The following is an 8,096-nucleotide window of genomic DNA, read 5'->3' on the forward strand; positions in this document are numbered from 1 at the left end:
ACAGATTTACATGAGTGTATTCATTTTTATTCTTCACTCTATTCTTGTTTTTTTTTTTTTACTTTAAGGCTGATTTATGCTTCCGGGTAGCGGTGACAGCGGACGTACGCCGTTAACGCAGACCCAATTTGCGACCCTACACCGTAGCGTGATGTACACCTCCCAAAAATCCAGACTACGCGTCACGTCGAAGGACTGTGATTTGTTCACTCAGAACGTTGTTTCTGATTAAATGATTAAAACTATTGAATATGTTAAGTCGGCGACCACATATGTTAGTATCGGTTTGATATTTGTATCAGATTTTTGGAGTTGGACAAAACAGTCGTACGTCTACATTCATTTTTACCTCGTTTCAGGACATGTTTTGTAAGTCGAAATGGTCACACGTGGAGCGGGATTTTCCCATAACAATACATTATAATATGATTAATTTGTTTCACAGTCCAAAAACCTACGCTAAATCATTCATAAATACTGCAGGTACAATTACAAACAGCAACCAGGCCTGCAAGCAGGACTGAACGGGCCCTCGCAATCTAGCGCAAGTCGGACGTCACGCAACTCGGACAGTGTGCAGGTCGGGGTGGTGGCAGATCCTCCTCTCTAATCATCTCATTAGAACCTAACATGCTCGAAAGTCGCCTATTTACATTCACACACCTAAGAGATAAAAACCCCTATTGGAGAGAGTACTACAAAAAAGAAGCGAATAAAGGGTCGTCACGGCATTAGATGTGACATGGGCCGTAAAATAAGTATTTCAAAAGGTCTTGAAACTACAATGACCAACCTGAAAAGAACTGGACATATATTAGAAAAATGAGTGACTTTCTATTGCCACTAGTTGGCGCTGTAGGGTTGATGCAAATGACCCCTACAGGACCCTTCAGAGTATGACTCAATAAGCATGAGATGTTTGGCGCAGATATGTTGTAGAAGTTATGACTGTTCAAAACTTGTGGTGAGACGAAATGGCTTCAGTCATTTTCACTTCTCCTGTTGGACTCTTCTGTTTCAACCAAACCTCAGTATTTTTCATCAGGCACCTGAACACATGTCTTATGGCTCCCCTGATGCAGGTTTCAGGTGAATATATTGTTTTTTCTTGGAGGAGGAGCCTGTTTAGTAAAAAAAAGGCATTTCCTGTTCCCACTAGGGGCCGCTAGGCCGAACGGGTAATGTTTCAATGCACTCATGTTAAGGGTGTGATCCCGCACATACATGCCAGATATGAAAAAGATTGAACGTTGTGTCAAGGAGCTATTAGTCTTTTACTGAATTTGTCATTTTGCCCAAAAAATGGCCGACTTTGGCACCACGCCAGGTCAGACCCATGAATGAAAACGCACCATTTTGAAAATTTTAGATCTCCTATGTCTCCTGAATAGTCTCACCAATTTTAAAGATGACCCAACTAACTCCCTCTGTGACAAGGTCTCAAATGTGCACCCTGTTAATTGATAAAAAATTCACATTCGATCCAAAATATCCAATTTCCTGTTGGGTTTGGAATATGGGTTCAAGAGACTTTTTGGAGCAGTTTTGCACAAGGTATCGACTCCCCAAATTTCATTGCTCTATGTTAAAAAAACCTAATAGGAAACGCCTTTTTGAAAAATTCAAGGGGGCGCCACTGAGCCATTTTGTTAAATTTTTTTTGTAACGTCACAAGATTATCGAAATCCATGCAAAGCCGCATGTATGTGCAAAATTTTGTGAGTTTTCGTGCATGTTCAGGCCTCCAAATGTAAACTATACTACAAATGGATAAAAATTTCACATTCGATCCAAAATACCCGATTTTCTGTTGGATTTGGAAAATGGGTGCAAGAGACTTTTTGGAACAGTTTTGCATAAGGTATGGACTCCCTAAATTTCATTGCTCTACGTTGAAAAAACCCAATAGGAAAGGCCTGTTTTAAAACTCCTTTCTGTCGCCACTAGTTGGCACTGTAGAGTTGATGCAAATGACCCTTACAAGACCCTTCAGGGTATGACTCTCAACAAGCACGGGAAGTTTGGCGCAGATATGTTATATATCTGCTGAGTTATGACTGTTCAAAGTTTTTTGCGAGACAAATTGTTGACGGTCATTTTCCCTTTCCTGTATGGAACCCCTCCGCTTCAACGAAAACTCAATATTCTTCATCAGGCACCTGAACACAGGTCTTAAGGCTCCCCTGATGCAGGTTTGAGGTCAACAGATTTTTTTCCCTTGGAGGAGGAACATCTCGTAAAAAAAAGCATTTCCTGTTCTCACTAGGGGGCGCTAGGCCTAATGGGTAATATTTCAATGCACTCGTGTTAAGGGTGGGATACCGCACATACATGCCAGATATGAAAAAGATTGAACGTTGTGTCAAGGAACTATTAGTCATTTACTGAATTTGTCATTTTGCCGAAAAAATGGCCGACTTTGGCACCACGCCTAGGTCAGACCCGTGAACGAAAACGCACCATTTTAAAATCTTAAGATCTCATATGTCTCCTGAACAGTCTCACCAATTTTGAAGATGATCCAACTAACTCCCTCGGCGAAAAGGTCTCAAATGTGCACCCTGTAAATCGATAAAAATTTCATATTCGATCCAAAATAACCGATTTCCTGTTGGGTTTGGAATATGGGTGTAAATGCTTTTTTGGAGCGGTTTTGGACAAGGTATAGACTCCCCAAATTTCATCGCTCTACGCTGACAGACCCTAATGTTATAAGGCAATATTAAAATTTCAAGGGGGCGCCACTGAGCTATTTTGTTACATTTTTTTGCAACGTTGCAAAATTATGCAAATTTACAATTTTCCGCACGTATGTGCAAATTTTGGTGACTTTTCGTGCATTTTCAGGCCTCCAAATTGGCCGTTTTCATGTGCCCTGAAAAAAAAAAAAAAAAAAAAAATCTTTTGCAAAACAATACGGCCTTCGCACGCTTAAAAAAAAAAAAAAATCCTTTGCAAAACAATAGGGCCTTCGCACGCTTAGTGCTCGGGCCCTAATTCCACATCGCAAAAGAAAGAAATTCATTATAAATATAAATTGGAATAATAGTAATATAGTAATAATTCTAATGGGACGTTTGTGTTTTGCATGCTGTTCCTAAATGCACTGTGTGACTGACGACAGAGTGAGAAAGGTGCGAAAGAGTGGTAAGTTTTTACTTTCTCTTTTCATGTTCTGTTGTTGCTGGCATCGCGTACGGTGAAAAGTAGCCGTGCCGTGTTTCACAAGTTCTGAAATAAATGATGAAAAACCTGACAACTTTCCTTGGCGATGTTCCAATAATAATAATAATTGTAACTTGAACTTATTAAGACTGGCAAACGGAGTTCGGAGGGGGACCGTCGAGATCGTAGATATATTCCGACCGTATTGTCGAGCAAGTTCACTGATGTGCACACCACGCTCATAATATTTCTATCATTTCAATCATTAATTTAAATGGTACGCATCACTTTTTTTCACCATCTGCACTAACCTTGTTGGGACCCATGTTGATTTCTCCCACAAGAAAATCCTCTGTGCTCCCATCTTGCCAAAAAGCAATGATATTGCAACGCTGTTGTAAATTGTCGTATTTCGCGCATGGTCGTCATATGTCGAGGCAAATGACGAGTCAAATTTTATGTCTGATGTCAAAAGTATTGTATTTCAATGTGTTCTTATGTTGAGGTACCACTGAATTTGAATATCGGGTGAAAAGTCATTATCGGAAACCTCTGGTAATAATGCGAGCTTATGAGTGCTCACTGTGACTCACGAGGTATGGATTTAGGGCAAATGCAAAAAGCCTTTTCCTGACTCTGCAGTGGCCATTTTTGCAAAGGAAAGCAGCTTAAAAACACTCCACCAGAGCCCTTTATCATTTTTCAAAAATGTATTTTTCTTGAGGTACTTTATTTGCTGCCTGTTGTACGTTTTTTCAAATGAAACACTTAGATCACAGTGTTAAAAAGTTTGTGTGAGAGCACATTTAATGAAGTTAGAAGCAGATTCTCTTTTCTGAGAGGAGGTGAATTATTGGTACCTACTGTATCAAGTGTGCACTGTTTTCTTTAGGGTATGAAATGTCAATATTTGCACACACACACACAAAAAAATGAATGCTGAACTTAAAGTGCGTATGACATCAAAAAGAATGTTTATTTCATATTTCACGCAGTGTTTTATGCTCCTCAATGAAATGGACCGCTTGGATGTGTGTGGAAGCTATCGTTTTATAGATTCAATTTTTGAATCCTGCGCCATGAAAATGAGTGAGTGGGTTTCGGACGAATGTGAATGTGACGTCACCTGGGTAAGCATCTCACAATATAGCATTGCTTTATAGCATGGAGATGGAATGTGGATTCAGCTGATTTTGCAGATTAATTCATTTATCTTTTGCATCACGCTGGCCAAACGGCTGCAGAAAATTGTTGCTGCACCAGTGAAAGGCGTGTGAGCCTTTTGGGGTTTCAAATGGTTCCCGTTCACAGCGGATATTGGCCAAAACAAGCCCTACTACTGTGGGACCATTGGATTTACCAGGAAGTGACTAAACATCGTATTTTGTATTTTGTCAAATACTGGGATCATGGCACACGTTTTAATACGGAGGTGGTTGCACTTTGTGGCTGATTTTCCACCATGAATGCCAATCGGCTGACGACTGGCGGCTCGTTTCCACATCCCCTTCTATACTCTGCTTATTGCTCTCTTCGTGTGCCCGGCGTTCTGTTAAAATTTTCAACCCATCAGAAAATGCAAATTTGTGTTAAAAATGGCCGCGAATACAGCGATTACAAAGTAAACACTCCAAACTTTCTTTAAATCAAGGACTATTTACTTACATTTGATGATGGACAGACATGTAGACATGTTCTCCTCAGGCCCATGTTATGCCATGTTCGCTGCACAACAACTGTGTGCCACTCTGTTTACGTCGTCGCCATGTCGCCAAGCATTATTTTACTTATTATTTGTGTTGACCATGTAGCAGCTACGTTTTCCTCCGACGTCGGTCCGGTTCCCTGGCAAGCTCTCCTGTCTGTAGCAGGGGAACGAACTGCAACTTGCTCGAGCTGGGCGGGTTGTCGATCGGCGAAAACAATCGACAACCCCGCCACCGTGTGAGATGACCCGGGCTAGTTTTGTGTAGTTTTCCGCTTCAAAAAGCGGAAATAAGACTTTGAGACGTCACTCGGTTCTGGTTAGCATGTTGGCAAGCTGTCACACATCTTGGTTTGTTTACATTCTCAGAAGCCAGGGGGCAGGGAAATGTCAAAAGCCTGACTAACTACGGTGGCGTAAATCATCATATATCATAAATCATCGTTCAGGAGGTGCGACAGTAAAAGTGAAGTCGACAGTTTTGACCATTATGGAGTAATTTTGACATGTCGTACTGAATAAATGCATTTTTATTATTTCATATTCCATTTAGCACACCACTGTTTTTTGTCATGACCATACCATTTATTTAGCAATTGGCAGAAAATACTTCGATAAAAAGAATATCTTGTAAAAATATTGGAGTAGAGAGACTGAAACAATGACATTTTGCGGCTCTCTTTGTCGCATTTTCCTCATTCTGAATATTTCCCCCTCAATGGGCTGAACTGTAAATCAGATGAAACTGTGACCCTACCGACGTCATCCTCCTGTTGGGGACGCTAGAGACCTGCAATGTTAGGTGTGGCTAAACGGCGGATTAAAACACTCATTTCCCGTCAAAAAATATCATTCTAATTCACATAATAATGCTTTTTAACACTTTTTTTTTAGCTGGGATAGGCTCCAGCACACTGTGGCCCTCATGATGGTAATGAATATAGATTTTACTATGAAGAAAAACCACATCCTTTAAATGTTTTCACAGAATAAAGTCAAATGATGAAAAATAGTACTAGGCAATGTTTCTAGAGCTCTGCTGCAGTACAACTATATTCTTCCATTTTTCCACTTTCAAACATCTATGAAAGGTTTGGACACCCCGGATATTCTAAAGAATAAGACTTTCCATGATAAATAATTGGTTGTACAGGTTAGCAATTTCAGTTGAATATATACAATAGCAGAAAAACATATTTGAGAGGTGAAAAAAAGTTTATAGAAGTCACATAAAGTGTACAATAATTATTTAAACAAAAGAAGCCAAGTGCATAAATTTGGACATCTTCATAAACGTCCTTCATCTCATTTTTCAAAACATAACAGCGTATAATTGTTTTCTATAGCTTCTAATGAGGGTCTGGATTCTGTTTGAAAGCATTTTGGGCCATTCGTCTTACGAAACATCTCCAGTTCAGTCAGTTTTGATGGTTGCTGATCATGTAAAGCAGGGGCCGGGAACCTTTTTGGCTGAGAGAGTCATGAACACCAATTTTTTATTTATTTATTTTTTTTAAATGTAATTCTGTGAGAGCCATACAATATGTTTAAAACTAAAAATACAAGTAATATGTGCATTTTATGTAATTTCAACACTTTTAAAGTACAATAACTTATAGAAATAACAATTATTTAATTAAATTAAATAATAAATAATACTAAAATAGTTATTTTAATGTTTTGTTGTGTCCACAGATAGATTCTCCCAATTCACCCAATGTGTAAAATGTTTTATCTTATTTCTTTTTGTTTGTGGAAAATAGACACACAAGTTTCAGCCTGAAAAGACTGTTGTACTTACGGTTTTAAACCAGCAGGGGGCAGCGTTCGCTTCTTGGCGTGCATGGGTAATAAATAAGAAATGCAAATGCAGCATGGCGAGACGGACGTTGTAAACTAGTATTTTTTTCTTGTTTCAGGTGAGAAAAAAGTATAATTTGACTGTGTATATTAGCTGATTGCTTTACTTTAGGATTGTGATGTCTACTGTGTGTTAATATAGTTCAGAAATATGTTAATGGTTAAGTATGTTTATGTATGACTGCAGATGTGTTCGTAATGGCGAGCGGACGATGAGTGAATGCTAGTAGTGTCTAAAATGCAGAAATTAAAATTTTTGTCACAAAAACTTGTATTTGTTTATTAATATAATTATATAAGAATTCACAATTTAGAGCGAATAAGAAAGGAGCCATCTGTGTGCAGCAATGCGAGACAGACATTGTTGTTTCTTTTCTTGTTTCAGCTGTACAAGAAAAATTAAAATAAAACAAAATTAAATGCATAGCAACAGACTGAAGCATTTAAACTGTCTTCACCACGCTACAGATGCATAGCTATTATTTCAACCGACTGCCACACGCATCATCAGACTTCTCAGACGTCACATCTGTCCTGAATGTGGCCTGATCACTGGCTTGCCAATGGAAAAAATGTGAGCGCCCCTTACTGGTTGCTCTTTTTAACGCTTCCCCTGTGTCCCTTATGCCCGCAAGGTTTTCACCGACGTCCTAGCGCCCTTCCCATTACATAACGAAACTTTTTTTTTTTGTTAATAATTGAAGATTTGTCTGCGAGCCAGATGCAGCCGTCAAAAGAGCAATATCTGGCTCGGGAGCCATTGGTTACCGACCCCTGATGTAAAGTCTACTTTAAATAACACCACAGGTTTTCAATAGTATGGGGACTGAGATGACCATTCTTATGTCTTATGACGTACGCTGACAGTGGCTCAGATTTAATACGCCACATCCGATTTCTTTTTCTTTTTTTTCTTTTTTTTTAAATAGTGTATATCCCTCTGGAACTGCAGATAAGAGTATTGAAAAGATGGCTGTCTCATCCATTTCCACACTTTAGTGGAAAACATTTTAACACTGCCATCCCCCCCCCACACACACACACACACACACATACACGCACGCAGCCACTAGCCTTCGAAGGACATATTATATTGTTAACCTCAATTAGCCCGCCTATACGACTGGGGGTAGAGGCCAGGATCATGTTAGAATAGCTGGAGGTGTTTTAAACAGATAGTGTCTTTGTCAGTCTGCTCCTGAATTGGGCCTCACCTTTTTTTTCCAGTCTGACACTCATCAACACGTCCTAATCCAATGAGGCTGACAAGCCGGCTAACAATTAAATAAATTCCATGATTGAGGACAAGAACTTTGATACATCTGAAAACAAACCCAAACTTTTTTTTTTTTTTAAATTTGACTTT

The sequence above is a fragment of the Corythoichthys intestinalis genome, chromosome 9, assembly GCF_030265065.1.
Source record: "Corythoichthys intestinalis isolate RoL2023-P3 chromosome 9, ASM3026506v1, whole genome shotgun sequence".
Taxonomy (NCBI): domain Eukaryota; kingdom Metazoa; phylum Chordata; class Actinopteri; order Syngnathiformes; family Syngnathidae; genus Corythoichthys; species Corythoichthys intestinalis.